This window comes from Heterocephalus glaber, unplaced genomic scaffold (genome assembly GCF_053883595.1).
Source record: "Heterocephalus glaber isolate CG9 unplaced genomic scaffold, H.glaber_assembly_v1.0 deba00001729, whole genome shotgun sequence".
NCBI classification, from domain to species: Eukaryota; Metazoa; Chordata; class Mammalia; order Rodentia; family Bathyergidae; genus Heterocephalus; species Heterocephalus glaber.
The window spans coordinates 11,791,890-11,808,294 of record NW_028258440.1 but is presented as its reverse complement, the minus strand read 5'-3'; the positions used below and the strand labels follow the sequence as shown (position 1 = coordinate 11,808,294).

General features: G+C 40.2%; 1 pseudogene; it reads right to left on the bottom strand.

Annotated features, from left to right (window-relative positions):
• Positions 1-232: 232 nt before the first annotated feature.
• LOC101722495 (large ribosomal subunit protein uL2 pseudogene) lies at positions 233-1,226 on the bottom strand (annotated as a pseudogene).
• Between the last annotated feature and the right edge of the window lie 15,179 nt (positions 1,227-16,405).

Below are 16,405 nucleotides of genomic sequence, written 5' to 3'. Positions count from 1 at the left end.
AGGGTAACCCTTGTGCTCTATTTTTTTGTTTTGTTGTTTTGATATGCTAGGTATCAAACCCCAGGCCTTAAACATGCTAAGCGAGCACTTACCACTGAGCTACACCCTGATCCCAGCCTTGTGATTTTGTTTGTTTGTTTGTTTGTTTGTCAAAGGACAAACTTTACTGAGCCCCCTCAGCCCTAGTTCTCTTTCTCCTGCAGTCCTGGTTGCCCTGGACTCAACCAGAGCTCTAAGCAGCAATGAGAACCCCTCTGCACTGGGCAGAGGCATCTCTGCAGAAGGTGAAGGGTTTGTGGGTGTGCTGGTGGTTACCCTCTTCAAAGAGATGCTCCATGGGGACTCATGGCCACATGCTGTATGTGTGGCCAGCAGTTCCTCTTTGCTTTATGCTTGTGGTAGGCACAACCACACTTCAAGATAGTTTTGCCAATTCTGCCACTTATAGCTACCACATCGACAACAGTCCTGTTGGTTTAGGGGTGTAGGAAAACGATCCTAGCGTACTTCCAGGAGGCCCAGGCCAGCTTGCTCCAGTCCCCAGGTTTCTCCTCCAAGCAGCGCACAACTTCACCCTCAGTCATGGTGCCCACAGGGAGGACACTGCCACCGTTGCCCTGGCCTTCCCACTGCTGTACATGAACTACCCTCGGCGGTGATTAACAGCTCCCTCAGCTCCTTGAATGGGTCGGGATCCCGGAAGACCACTTCGGTGAGGAGCTTGTGGTAGCTGGGATGTGAATGATGCCCTTCACAATGCCCTTGATGTACCCATGTTGCTCGGTGAAGTCCACTGCATGCAGGCGAGCAGCACCATTACGATGCTTCACGTGCGACACGACACCAAGACAGTACCCTTCCCTGCCCACAGATCTCGCGGTTCCCAGTGGCAGATCTGCTGCTGCTGAGCAAGGCTGAAAGAGCCTGGTGGTTTTTAAAGCAGTAATGTAGCTATAGGCCAAGCTCCAGTAAGGGGTCTCATTCTAATCTACTGACTTGTGGCAGGATTCAAGTCCCTTTCTGTTTAGGTGCTGTCTCCCATCAGCAGTGCAACTGAGCTGCTCTCCTCAGCACCCTCATCTTCCATCGGAACAGCACAACCCACTCCTCCGTCGAGCAGACCCCCCCTGACGCAGCTATCATGTCCACACCCCGTACCATACTCTCTCCACGTCAGTCACCTCAGTAGGTTCATCTTGAAGACCAGGGTCCTCCCAAACATTCATTCTGCTGGAGGCTAAGAAATCTGGATAGCAAACGAGTAGAGGACGCTCCCTTTCTTGGCTATGGATAACTCTTTGCCTTTCTTGTAGCTTCCCTACCAGTCACTCCCCTGCTGTCCCCAGATGTAGTCTCAGAAGCTCACAGTTCACTTATTGTCCTGGTTATACCAGTTCTCAAGAGAGTGCATCTCCCCTGGTACTGGGTTGGATCGAGCCCTCCGAAATCCATGTCCACCTGAACTTATGAATGCGATCTTATTTGGAAATTGGATCTTTGGAGGTAAGTAGGATAAGATTGTACCATGTTAGAGTTGGCCCTAAATCTCATACGATTTGTGTCTTTATGAGAAGAGGAAAACGGACACACAAAAAGGAGAACACCCTGTGAAGGCAGACAGAGATTGGAATGATGCATCTATAAGCCAAGGAAGCCAAGGTTTCCTGGTTACCAGGAGAAGTCAAGGAGAGGCAAAGAAAGACTCTTCCCTAGAGGCTTTGGAGGGAACATGGTCCTGCTAACACGTGGCTTTCAGATTTCTACCTCAAGAACTGTGAGAGAATAAATGTGTATGGCTTCAAGCCATCCCCGTTAAGAGTAATTTGTTATAGCAACTCCAGGAAATGAATATACCTTGTTTCTATTTTCTTTCTTTCTGGTTAGACCTTGCCTACATGCAAGGAGCTTTGATTTCTCTAACATGTTCCTCTTTGGACAAGTGAGTATAATTTAACCAAAGAGATTTCATCAAACATCTGCCTCTGTCAAGCAACTGTGACTGTTGTAACAGTAGAGGAGTCTGTCATTAGCCAAGTGATACCTACGTTTTTTTCTACTTTTTTTTTTTTTGGTACTAGGGCCAGGGCCTTGGTGCTGAGCTATATCCCCAGCCTTTTTCTTTTTTTTTTTTTTTAGACATAGTCTTCCTAAATGGTCAGTCTGGGCTCGAACTTGGGATCTTCCTGTTTCAGTCCCCCACAGTGCTGGAATTGATATTTTGATAGCACAGTACGGAAATGCTTAAATTTCCCACTGATTTAAAGCAAACTTTTTTTTTTTCAGTGCTGGGGATCAAACCCAAGGCCTCATACATGTTAGGCAAGTGCTCTACTATTGAGCTATACCCCCAGTCTCACAAACATCTTTTATTCTGAGAAAGAACTTTTAAAATTCCCGGGGACAGGGGTATAGCTCAATGATAGATCACTTGCCTAGCACGTGTCAGGCCCGGGGTTTCATCCCCGGTACCCTCCCCCCAAAATTAATTAATTTAGTTAAATTAAATGTCTAGGAAAATGTTTTGCACCCATCCCACTCTCTGTTTTTTCACCTTATTAATTTTGGTAGTGTCATTTGAATCCACTTTGAATAAACAAATCCACGTCATATGTTACAGGTTTACAGTGTTCTTATTTAGAGCTAAATCTATAGCAAATACATATTTGGGTTCTAGATACTATATTTGATGGAAGGAGACCAAACATACAGTGCCTTATTCTGTCTCTCCTTTCCTTCTTGTTTATAGTCATTTGCTATTCTACAAAGCATTTTCCCTCTTTTTGCTTTATCCCATTAGCAAACACTCCAACACTATGCCTTCTACTATCCTAAATTCCCTTACTTCTCCTTTGCCATTCCCCTTACCTTGTTCTATTTTGCCGTTCCCTCTCCCTACCTACTAAGTATTATGAAAGAAAACTAAATTATACTGCCCGGATTCAGTACAAAGTCAGGCTTTCCAGCCTTTATAATGGATCATAATGGATGGCCCTTAACATCCAAGTCAGGAAAGGAATAACCTCCGGGACGAGGCACCTCCTAGCTAGTGAAGAGTTTGCCAGGACCCACACCTCATTTTGCACCCAGTACTTAAAGTTATACACATGCTGGAACCCAAATCTGTTCTTTGAGCTTTTGCAGCTTATTGGCCTCTCCTTCCTCATATCCCAGACCCTGGCTGTTCACTCGTACCTTGCTGAGTGCTGCCCAATCCCACAGCACCTACTCCACCCAACACCACTTTTCTAGGTTTTGAGCCTTGCTGTCCTTTGTCAGTTGCCTTGACTACAGCCATTCCTAGCCAGGATTTTGGCTTCCGAGGGTACGTTTTCAAATTGACTTGTTTAGCCACACACTGTGCTAAATGCTTCACACCCACTGTTTCATTTAATGTTCACAGCCACCCCGTGAGGTACAAATTAGCTCCCTCACCTCAGCCAATGACCATGCCTTCCATTATACAGGGAAAAATGAGGCCATCCAACACAAGCTGCCCCAGTTTTCCTCTTATCCACCTCCAATCTCTCTGGACTTTCAACTGCTTCATTTCCTTTACTGCAACTATGATATGTTAATGGGTGGAGACAAAAGTAAAGGAGTATCTGGGAGACAGACACTGTTAGTCCATGGTCTTAAGGAACACAGATCTTAATGGATCCATGAAGATTAAAGCGATGTCTAACGGGTTGGGGGACTAGTTCTAGCCTAGCTTGTGTAAGGCCCTGGTTTCTATCTCTATCTCTCCAAAGAAAAAAGAAAGACACTTACAGGAAACATCAGGAGCCTTCCAAGAAAGTCAGGAAGCTGCCATCTGAGAGGCTAATGAAATCAGAGACAAAGGACCGATTAAACTTTTGCTTTTTGTTTCTTTGTTTTTTTAGTACATGTTTACAGAACATAATGATTACATTTATTGTGAGGAATTGCTACATTTACGTAATACATCTTAGTTCTTTTTTCATCCCCTTGCCTCCCATCCCTCCCTGCTCCCTCCAACTCGTTCCCCTTCCCATTTGCAAAAGCTCTATTTACATTTTTCTTCAATTATCTTCCTTTTCATCCCTTTACCTTTTCCTGCCTCCCACCTCCATCTCTTATTCCCCTTCTCATTTGACAAAGACCTCCCTACTTCCTATTATCTCACTTGTTTTGCTCTTTATTTGTATTTTTGGTTTCTCATATAAAAGAAACCATTCAATATTTAAACTTGTGTCTGATTTATTTCACTTAAAGTTATGGTCTCAAGGTGCATCTATTTACCTACAAATGCTTCAAGTTTACCCTTCTTTATGGCAGAGGAGTACTCCCTTGTGTATAAATACCACATTTTCTTCATGCATGCATTTGTTGATGGGTGTATGGGCTGCTTCCAAGATTTAGCTTTTTATAAATTGAACTGTTATAGACATGGGTATGCATGGATCACTATAATATGATGACTTAAACTCTTTTGAAAAGATACCTAGAAGAGGAAGAGCTGGGTCACATGGAATTTCTCTTTTCAGTTTTTTGAGAAATCCCCATAGTGGTTTCTAAATCTCCACTATGATTTCCCTAGTGGCTATACTAGTTTACATTCCCACCAACAATGGTGAAGGGTTTCTTTTCCCCTCATAGCCTCACCAGCATTTATTGTTTGATTTCTTCATGATGGCAGCCATTCTTTCTGGAGTGAGATGGAATCTCAGTGCTGCTTTCATTTGCATTTCTCTAATGGCCAGTGATGTTGAGCACATTTTCATGTATTTATTAGCCATCTGTACTTGTTCTGAGAAGTGCATATTCATGTTGGTTCCCCATTTTTAAATTAGGTCTTTTATTTTGGAGTGAGTCTAATTTTTGAGTTCTTCATATACTCTAGATTTTGGGGTTAAAAGCACAGCTTTTTGTAGGAAAGCTTACTGATTTCTAGAAACACTCTTCTTTCTCACATAGCATCAGCCCATATGTAAAACACTTCCACTCTTCAGCCTTTTAAAGACGCTCTCCATCTTCATCCCTGTCTTCTACCTGCCAAGCTTAATCACTTATGATGGCTTTGATTTTCCATCTGCAACCACCACTTTTACCCTGACGATGCCAGACCCCACCCTGATATGTCAAAATAATGACTTCAAATGTCCCATCCCTGGGCCCTAGGGAATTCTCATTCAAAGATAAACTCCCTTGCCTTTCTGCCCTCAAAACACCACTTCCACTGCATCTCTCTCATCAACTGTGTTGCCACTTGTCTCACAGTGACATTCCTCTCCACCATTCCTCTCTACTAAGTTGGCCTCACCTGGGGTGGCTTCAGTGTCTTTATCACTAAGCATCCATCTTGGGAATGTGACATCCAAGTGGGATAGTCTAAGATGGCTGAATGTGAACAGCTTTAGTCTTTTTAGTCTTCTAGTTATTGGTGGTTTCTCAATATAAAATAACTGCATTTTATATTGAAAGGCAGAAACTCAGCCTTGTGTAGTTAGAGAATCCGCAGTCAACACAACTGAGTAGACTTTCGATACATTTGAATTTTTTCAACAGAAGAGTTGGTCTCCAAGTTTCTTTGATATGGAGGTATCTGGGAAAAGGTGTTTAAGCGAGATTTGCAGAGACTGTCTAGGCTTCTTTGGTTGGTGACAATACACTCAAATCAACTCTATTACAAAGGGATGGCAGGCAAATGCCCTTCGAACTAAAGTTCCATGATGTTGATAAGTAAAAAATTATTTCAAAAATATTTCCTGACAACCAACTATGTACCGGAGAGCTGAGAACAAAAAAAGAAAAAGAAAAATTCCTCACCCTATTGCCTAAATTAGTTCATAACTATTTAACATAAATCATTTACAAGTCAAGTTGAAATAATGATACCCACGTTATACGGTTGTTGCAAGTTTTAAATGAGATAAAGCACTTAAAACAAATAGCTCAATAAATTGTCAGTAAATGGTAAAGGCGTGGGGCTATTGTGAACGCTTCTGCACCTTCCCCGTCTGACCACCAGGTGTCAGGCTCCCCTCAGCTACTAGGCCAAAGGTGGCCAGGTTGTCTATCCTCTCCAACACCAGAAAAGTGGGACAGGCGACCCCCAGTGACTCTTTGCCCCTCACCCGCTCCTCATCGGAGTTACTTATGAGCAGAAATTTCGTAGGGGCTATTTTACGTGAAAATTTTCCTGCCTATAGCATAAGCCCGAGTTGAAGAGTTCTTCCCTGGGCATCACAGTTGGGAAACGATCTAGATGAGGTCAAGAAGCAGAAAAGGGACATTCAAGGCAGAGGGGCAAAGCAAGCTGATTCGGGAAAAGGCCACGGAGAACATGAAATAGGAAGAGGAAAGAAGAGACCAAGAGAGAAGATAAAACTTTTTTTACTGTCAACTCTCACACCCAAAGCTTGGCCAAAGCCCCTTTCATTTAAGCCACCAGCAACCTGAACACCCCACCTCCCAGGCTCCTGCCACATGTCAGATCCCCTTTTAATCCTTGTAATCCCACTGATTCTCTAGCTGGCTTTCTCTCAGCTATATTTCAGAGAGGAGCTTTAGAGTCCCTGGCACAGAATGCGTCATTCTTTTTCAGCCTATGTAATTTCTCCTTTGTATCTGAGCTGCCACATTTTCCAGACTTCCCTGTTAAAAACTATATTTCCATTTTTTTAAAAGACACCTTTTTCTGCCTTACAATCGCCTCTTTGACTTTGCCAGTTAACCAGGCTGTATATTTTATTTCCCCAGTGTCTAATGTTTTTGATCATTGGCATATATATTTTCAGGCTTCCAATAAGGTATTTTTAAAATAGCCCACAGGCTCCCTGTGTGTTATTGACTCTTAGAATGTTGGTCTTCATTTTTCCTAATATCTTGTAACATGTGGCATACCCAAACAGGAACAGGCCTTGTTCAGACGCCATCCTGAAGCAGAACTGCTGATTTATTTTGCTCCCTGAGCAGAAACCTGACTCCGACTATTACTGTAGTTAGGCCCAACCAAAAGTTGAGTTATTTTCCTTAACACTGAAAAGATCTTTACTCAAGGATTTTTTTGTGTGCTGGGGATAGAACCAGGGCCTTAGGCAGGCACTCCACTACTGGGCTACAGCCTCAGCCTCAGAATTTCTAAAGAAGCTGGTCGTGGTGGCACACACCTGTAATCCCAGCACTCAGGAGGCTGAGGCAGGAGGATTGCCATAAATTCAAGGCTAGCATGGGCTACATAGTGAGCATGACCCTCTTACCATAAAACCCATCAATCACACTCCTTCGTATTTATCCAAATGAACTAAAAATTTATGTCCACACAAAAATCTTTACGTTTATAGCCATTTTTTTTAATTGACAAAACTTGGAAGCCACCACAATCTCCTTTGGTAGATAAATGCATAAGAAGTGTGATACACTTAGACATGGAATATTATTCAGTGCTAACACAAAATGAACTATCAAACCATGGAAAGACATGGAGGAACTTTAAGACTGCTTGCCATGAAGTTCTGTAAGAAACCGCCACTCTTCCAAAGTCCTGGCATGATTTTGTATTCATACTAGCAATGAATGAGGTTCCTGTTGCTCTACATCCTTGCCAGCACTGGTATTGCCCGGGTTCTGGATTTTGACCATTTTAGTAGATTCATGGCTGCAATTTACTGTTGTCTTCATTTGTATTTCCCTAATTATATATAATGTGAAACATTGTTTCATATGCTTATTTGCCATCCATATATCTTCTTTAATGAGATGTCCGTTTACATCTTTGGCCCATTTTGAATTGGGCTGTTAGTTTTCGTTATCTGTGATTTTAAACAGTTCTTTGTGTATTTGGATAAGTCCTTTATCAGGTAAGTTGTTTGTTTGTTTGTTTTTAATCAGGTAAGTTTTTTGCAAATATTTCATCCCAGTCTATGACTTGTCTTCACATTCTTTTGACATTGATTTTCCCAAACAAGAAGTTTTTCATTTTAATGAGGTCCAATGTATTGATCATTTCTTTCACAAACTATGGCTTTGTGTCTAAAAAATCACCAGCATAACCACGGTCATCTAGATTTTCGCTCATTTTATTTTCTATAACTTATAGTTTTGTGTTTGTCTAGACTTTTTTGGTCTGTGGGTGTCCAAATGATCTAGCACCATTTGTTGAAAAAATTATCTCTGCTTCATTGTATTGCCTTTGCTCTTTTATTCTAGGCTATTTTGATACATTGAGTTTTGTGTTTATTCTTTCACCAGTGCAACACCGTCTTGATTACTGTAGCTCTATGGCGAGTCTAGAGGCCAAGTAGTGCCAGTCCTCTAATTTTGTTCACATGTTGACTCCTGTATTTTGCCTCTTCGTATAAACTTTAGAATCAGTTTCTTTTGTTTTTGTTGTCCTGTGGGATTGAACCAAGGGCTGGGATTTTGATCTGGATTGCACTGAAACTATAGATTAAACTGGGAAGAACTGATATCTTGACAGTATTGAGTCTACCCATGCAATATCTCCACTCATATATTTTCTTTCTTTCTTTCTTTCATTGTGGTACTGGGGGTTGAACTAAGGGCCTTCACACTGAACTACATCCCTAGCCCTTTTTTTATTTTTTATTTTGAGATAGGGTCTTGCTAAGTCACTAAATTGCCCATGCTTAGGTCAAACTTGTGGAAACAAAGCTTTTGTAAATAAGAAGGGGAAGAGGGGTAGAAGGGAGGGGAGGGGAATGGGAAAAAATAAGAATCAAGATACAGCATGTACAGGTACAAATTCCATATGATGAATGTGACCATTATGTATATCTAAATTGTACCAATAAACTTAGTTAATGATAAAAAATAAAATTCATATGGAAAGGCAAAAAAATCCTCCAATATGTGAATGGACAAACAAACTGTTACACCCTAGCAAGAGAATACTATTTTGAAATAAAAAGGAATGTGTTATCAACTGGTGTAACAATGTGGATGAAACTTACATGCATATTTCTAAATGAAAGAAACCAATGTGAAAAGAATCTATTCAATGTCAATCCATTTATGTAATATTCTCGAAAACCAAAATCATCAATGGTCTCAGGAGGGAGGATTAAAGAGGTGAAGCACGAGAGTCTTATGATGGTGAAAATATTCAGTATGATAATATAATGATGGGTACATGACATTTGAAATGTGTGAAACTCATAGAATCTTTTGTGTGTGTGGTGGGGTACTGGGGGTGAAACCCAGGGCCTTACAAATGCTAAGCAAATGCACTGCATTCCTCAGCTCAAAACCTACAGAATCTTACAGCACAAAGAATGAACCTTAATGTATGCAAACTAAGAAAAATATTTGAGAGATCCAGGAAATCCCTGGATGGAATGAAGTTTGTAACAAAAGAATCTAAGTGTAATAAAAATGAATGCTATAACTTCACTGGAGAGGATGGGAGAAAGGTGCTAACCTAAGTACATTTGGAAATGAGTGGTATCCATAAGATGAAATGAAAAATGAACTGTACACAAGCATTGTATTGTAGTTAACAAAGTTGTTTCCCATGGGGATAAGGGTTAATGATTCTGAAAATAGGATTAAACAATAAGTGAATGGACAATAGATGATAGGTATGTTAATCAGCTTTCCATTTCTATGACAAGATATCTGAGAAAATCAACTTGAAAGGAGTAAAGATTTATTTTGGTTCATAGTTTCAGAGGCTTCAGCCCAGGGTCACTGGGCTCTATTGTTTCTGAGCCTGTGTTGAGGTGAAGCACATGGTGGAGCAAAGCTGCTCACTTAAGGACATCTAGCAAGCAAAGACAAAGTGGAACAAAAATATATATATATATCCTTCAAGGCCATACATCCAATCACCCACTTACACCAACTAGGCTCTACTTCCACTACTTCCCAAGAGCCCATTAAATTATGAATCCATCAGTGGATTAAAACCATTGATGATCCAGGTGTGATAGCCCACATCTGCAATCCAACACTCAGAAGGCTGAGGCAGGAGGCTCACAGTGTGTTTGAGGCCAGCTTGCCTACATAGTGAGTTCAAGGCCAGCCTGAACTACATAGCAAGACCCTGTCTCCAAAAAAAAAAACACAGACAAGATCAGACCCCTCATGATCCAATCAGCTTCCAAAGGCCCACCTCCAAACATTGCTGCGTTGGGGCTCAAGCTTTCAACACATGAGCTTGAGCTTTGCAAGATATTTAATATCCAAACTATAACAGTGGGAGTCATGTTTCTCACTTGGCTTGGGAGGCGATGGATAAACAAGAAGACTCTAGAATAATTCATCTGACCATGGACTAAAGGTGAAAACATCAGCATGAAATCATCTTTAGCTTAATATAAATGCTAATGTTTACAAGTAAAATATATATGAATATGTGTTATGTACATTGGTAAGTATACACACATATATCTCCTAAGGCTGTCAGCTGGGAGTCTGGAAGCAATGGCACCCTAGTAGTAGCAAGCACACTTAGCACCCAGATCTTGACTTTAATCCCCATTCTCTAATAAAAGGAACCATGGCTCCTTGGAGAAATGAATAATTCTAGATACAGGGCAGGAAATATACAAGATGAGCCTCAACTATTGTGCAATGCCAGAAAATAAGGAGAAGCTAAAAAAGAAAGAAAGCACACAATGATGGAGGTATATACAAAGGGACGCAGGAGTTAGCTGCAATAACTCCTTTTAGAGAAAGCCAGGCAATTTGAACACAAAATAAAGTAGTACTTGCTCATTAGTCCATGCTGATGGAAATAAATGAAAAAAATGAATGAAGGAGAAGGGATAAATACCTCATGTAGAAGAATTCTGAAAACTTTATGTAGATACTTAACTTTTAAAGAAATGGAGCAAAAAGACCTACCTTAGTATGGGCTGAGCATAGTTTACATCCTTCCAAAGACTGCCATATGGGAAGATTCAAAAAGAGTAACTTTACAATAGAGAAACCTAGAAAACACTACCTCAGCCACAGGATCAAAGTTAACATTGCTAGTGATGTTATGCTAACAGCATTACGCTCGATACAGTGTGATGAGAACGGCACTTCTGCAGTCTTCTTCACCAGAATGGATAATCCTAGTCACTACTGTCTTTGCAATTTTTCTCTAAACCTACAACTACTAATGGTTATTTTTTTTAAAATGTTCCAAGTCCCAATGGTGAAACTTTCTGCAGCACTACTTGCCTAGACTCTTCAAAATTTAATGTCATGAAAAAGTTCATGAAACTTTAGGTTCGATACTCAACGAAATGAGAAGTAAATGCAATGTGTGACACTTGAGTAGATTTTGGATGGAGTTTTTTTTTTTTAATTTTTGTGTGTTTGTTTCCCTATGGTGCCAGGGATGGAACCTAGCATCTCCTACACACCAGGAAATGCTCTATCACTGAGCTACACCACATTTCCTGTTCTTTTGTTGTTCTGATGATTTTGTTTCTGGAGCACTGGGGCTGGAACTTAGGGCCTCAGGCATGCTAGGCCAGTGCTCTCCCACTGAGCTTACACCCCCTGCTGAATGCAGAGTACATATGTTATCCAGAGTATTCAAACAGCTGTAAGGATACTATTACAATAATTAGAGAAATTTTAACTGAACTGTAATTAGGTGATAATAATGTAATAATCCGTATTACAGTACCTTGAGTGTGATCATTGTATTGTGGTTATGTAGAAGAGTGCTTTAGCTTTGGGAAATATATTCTGAAGTATTAAAGACTAAGTACAATTTACTTTCAAATGATTCAGGAAAAAATAATGTATACTTACACATAGATAAAGCAATTGTGACAACCTGCTAACAATTTGTAAATTGTACAATATGTGAGTACTCATTGTGCTCTTCTTGGAACAAAACATTTGGAATGTTATGAAGTGAAAAAACCAAACAAAACAAAACCCTCAGTGCAAGGAAAACCGTGTTTCGATGAACATTCCTGCACATATGCCTTTGAGCACACCAAACTCTAGGTTACATATTTAGACTTACAGTCTGAACCATAAATATGAGCATGTTTAGCTTTACTATGTTTTGCTAAGTTACTCTGCAGAGTGCTTTGCTGCTTTGTGCTTCTACTACATTTCCTCAGAACTTCAGCACTTGGGACAGTTGGTTCTCATTTCTGCCACTCTGATGTGAAGTGGTATCTCATTATTGCTTTCTCCCAATATTTTAGGAACTTTCTTTTTTCTTCTCTTTTCTTTTATATCTTTTTACCCAGCCCCAGTCGTTACATTTTAAAATGTAGATGTCTATGTAATAAATCTAAGCAAATTTAAAAAGTATATAAATATTATTAACTAGACTCAAACATTTGCTTACATATTTGTAAGGTAAAATTTATATACAATCGTGTTACTTTTCTCTCATTGCTGAGACAAAATAACAAAGTTAAAGGGGAAAGGGTTTATTTAGCTCACAGTTCATAGAGGTTTCAATCCATAATTGGCTGGCTCTAACTCAGAGTGGCACTTGGCAGAGGGGCAACAGTTCATGGTGGTGGGAGACAGCAAAAGCAACCAGGTTAGGAGGGAGGGCCCTCAACAGCATCTTTCTTCCCCTTTTATCTTATGCAGATTACTTAGGACGGGCAGCACTCCCACCCTCAATCCTAGTATGAAATAAGTCCAGAAAAAGCCCTACCCATGACTGCATGAGGCTTTGAGGGGACATCAAGACATAAGCCATAACAACAACGGAATGCTCAAATCATAAATGTATATTCTCTGCGTTCTAACAAATGTATATGTACCTGTGTAACCCAAACCTCCATCAAAATATAGAATATTTCTCTTTTTCCTAGAAGTTTCCCTAATTCCTGACCCCCAAGCCAATCCCTGAGCAACCACTGGGTTTTTTTGGTGGGGGGAGGGTGGGGATGTTTGTTTTATTTTTGTGTACTGGGGATTGAGCACAGGGCCTTTGCACTGAGCTATATCCCCAGCCCTTTTTTAAAAAAAAAATTATTTTGAGACCAAGGTCTTACTAAGTCACTGAATTGCACAGCCTGGATTCAAAATTGGATTCTCTTGCCTCAGCCTCTCAGAGTGCTGAGATTACAGGTGTGCATCACCATGTTTAGTTTGTTTTGAGTTTTAAAATTTTTTGGTTTTTTTCATGATGTACTAGTTTTATCTGTCCTGGATACAGTACGTACTCTTATGAATTACTTCTTTTACTCAGTAGAATGTTTTTGAGAGATTTGTCCAGATTGCATGTATCAGTAGTTTCTTCCTTTTTATGTATTTACTTATGTTTTGGTACTGGGGATCAAACTCAGAACCTTGTGCTTGCCAGGCAGGTACAGCACCACTGAGTACATCCTTAGCCCAGCTTGTTCCTCTTTAGTGCTGATAGAATTCCATTGTATAAACCAGTTTAGCTATCACAGTGATGAACACTTGGTCTGTTTTCAGTTTGGGGCTTTTTAAATAAAATGGAGTACTACTCAGCCATAAAAAATGAGAAATTAGGACCGGGGATTTAGCTCAGTGGTTCCAGCGCCTGCCTCACAAGCACAAGGTCCTGAGTTCGATCCCCGCTACCAAAAACAAACAAACATGGGCTGGGGATTTAGCTCAGTGGTTCTGGTGCCTGCCTCACAAGCACAAGTTCCCGAGTTCGATCCCCAGTACCAAAAAAAAAAAGAATGAGAAATTAGACATTTATAGCTAAATGGATGCACATTGAGGTGATACTCTTAAGTGAAATAAATAGGACACACATGTGTAAATACCAAATAGTCTCTCTGGTGTGAGAAACTGAAAGTGTAAATAAGGACTGAAAGGTATAATAGATAATATGAAATAGGAAGAAAAGTTCCAAAGGAGAAGAGGAACTAGGGAGGGGTTGGGGAAAGGAAAGAAGGGAATGGAATTAATATATGAGAAAATGAAAAAATGAAAACAAAGTCTTTGTAAATGGGGGGGATGGAGGGGTTGAAGGGAGGGCAGGGGAAGGGGGAAAGCTAAGAACCAAGATATATCATGTAAAGGTACAAATTTCCAATGATGAATGTCATTGTATTGTATACCTGAAATGTATCAATAAAATTAATTTTTAAAAAGCAACAACAACAAAACTTGAGTGTTGAATTGTTTTTAAATATCAGCATTTTAAATTATGTTAAAAAACTGCTATTAATATTCTTATGAAGTCTTTTGTGGATATATGTTTTTATTTCTTTTGGCAATTAAATGACATTGCTTTTACAATACTTTTTTCTATTCTCATCTTCTTACGTATTCGAACAAGTTTCTTGATGCTTATATCCATAAAAATAGAAACAAAATAGAATTGATGGTGAATTGTCTCACTCTAGCAATAAGTACTATTCATCCATCCATATGTGAAATAAAATCCAGCTCACTGAAGGATGTATTTTCAATAAAAGTTGCCTTTTAACATTTTCCAGGTACTTATCTGTTACAGTTTAGATCTGGGGTGTCGCAAAGGCCTCATGCACTCAGAAGTGGGGCTTGTGGAAGGTAACTGAATCAAGGGGATGATGTAGCTGACTTGCTGTCAGGAGGTGGGGTCTGATCAGAAGTGGGCCACTAGGGGCATGGGTTTATCTCCCTTCCCTGCTCTTCACTTCTCTCTCTGCTTCCTAGCCACCATGATGTGAGCAGCTTTCCTTTTCCCAGGTCCTTCTGCAGTGCTGCCTCTGCCCTGGAGCTAGCCAACTACAGATTATAACTATGAGCCAAAATAAACCTTCTTTAAGTCACAGATGTCTGGTATTTTGTTCCACCAATGAGGAAAGTGACTAAGACATTATCCAAATGCAAAAAATACTTATTTTGAGCAATTTTATACCTACAATAATGGTAGTAATAACAATCCAAAAGAACTGTTTGATAGCTAAAAACATATTTATAGATATTTTTCAAAATTTTATTTTACATTCACAATTTTGCTGTGAAGAAATATAATAAATGGTTAATAAGATTCTCTTAGCTCAAGCTGCTGTAACAAAATGCCATAGAATAGTAGCTTAAACTACAGAAATTTATTTTCTCATAATTTTAAAGGTGAGAAGTCCAAGATCAAGATGCCACTGTAGTCAATTTCTCCAGAGGGTGTTCTTCCTGGTTTATAGACAACCTTCTTTCCCTGTCTCCTTGTGGTCTCATAAAGAGATAAGGACAACTGCCACAGGGAGGAAGCAAACTCTTGTAAGGCCACCAAAAAGTCTCTTCTTATAAAGGCTCTAATCTCACTTTGAGGGCCCTACCTTCATGACTTCACCTAAATTAATTATCTCCAGAAGGCTGCATATACAAATACTATTGTATGAGGGGTTAGGGCTTCAACATATAAATTTGAGAGGGACACAATTCAGTACTTAGTAGAATTTTTAAGCATAAAAATACATTATATTAGGCTGGGCACAGTGGTACATGCCTGTAATTATACCAGCTAGAGAAGTTAAAGAAGGAAGATCTGAAGCTCAAGGCCAGTATGGACTCCACCCCAAAGCCCTGTCCCAAAAAACAAAGCAACAGCTGGGCATGGAGACACACAACTATATTTCCCTAACTCTGGTAAACTGAGCCAGGAGTGTTATGGATGAGTGAGTTCAAACAATAGAGATGCACCACACTCTGTGCCAGATTGAGCCCATTTATTATAGCTGGTGGACGAGGGGGGCTAGAGTCCAGAAAATTCTCTTGGTAATGGGAAGCAGTTTGATGTCTCCTTTTCAATCATGCTTTCAGTTGGGGAGGAATCTTAGAGAAGCAGAACCATGCCAGGTTAGTGGGGGGTACAAGGAAGTTTCACACACTAGGTAAGCTACAAAACATCCTGCAACTGCAGCAAGTTTAATGCCAAACAGGATGTGGGGGTTTGGGGTGCTTTGTTCAAGCACAAGCATTTTGTTCAAGCACAGGTACAAAATGGCATTGAGGCACAAGATGGAGTCAGGTTGGCTGTCACAGGAGAATTGACAGCTCAAGCTCAACTTGGGCACCTTAGCAATTTGATGGGACCCTGTCTGAAAACAAAATAAAATTAAATAAAATAAAATAAGAGCTAAGGATGTAGCTCAGTGTGACAGCCCTGGGTACAATCCCTAGTACTAGGGAAAAAAAAGTACACTACATTAAGATGAAATTCAATGGGGAAGGTAGAATAGAACAGTATGGAGAATCTTAAAAAAGCTAAAAATAGAAATATCGTGTTATCTAGCAATTTCACTACTGAGTATATACTCTAAAGAGATAAAATCTTTGACCAAAAAGATATTTACACCACCGTGTTTATTGGAGCACTTGTCACAGTAGCCAAAATATGAGATCAATCCTGATACTCTTCAATGGATGAATGAATAAAGAAAATGTGGGCTCCCCTGCCACCATCCCAAGCTCCTAGGGCCAAGAAGCTGAGCCAGTCCCAGCACCTGGAAGGAAGCTCCCCTGCCGCCATCCCACGCTCCTA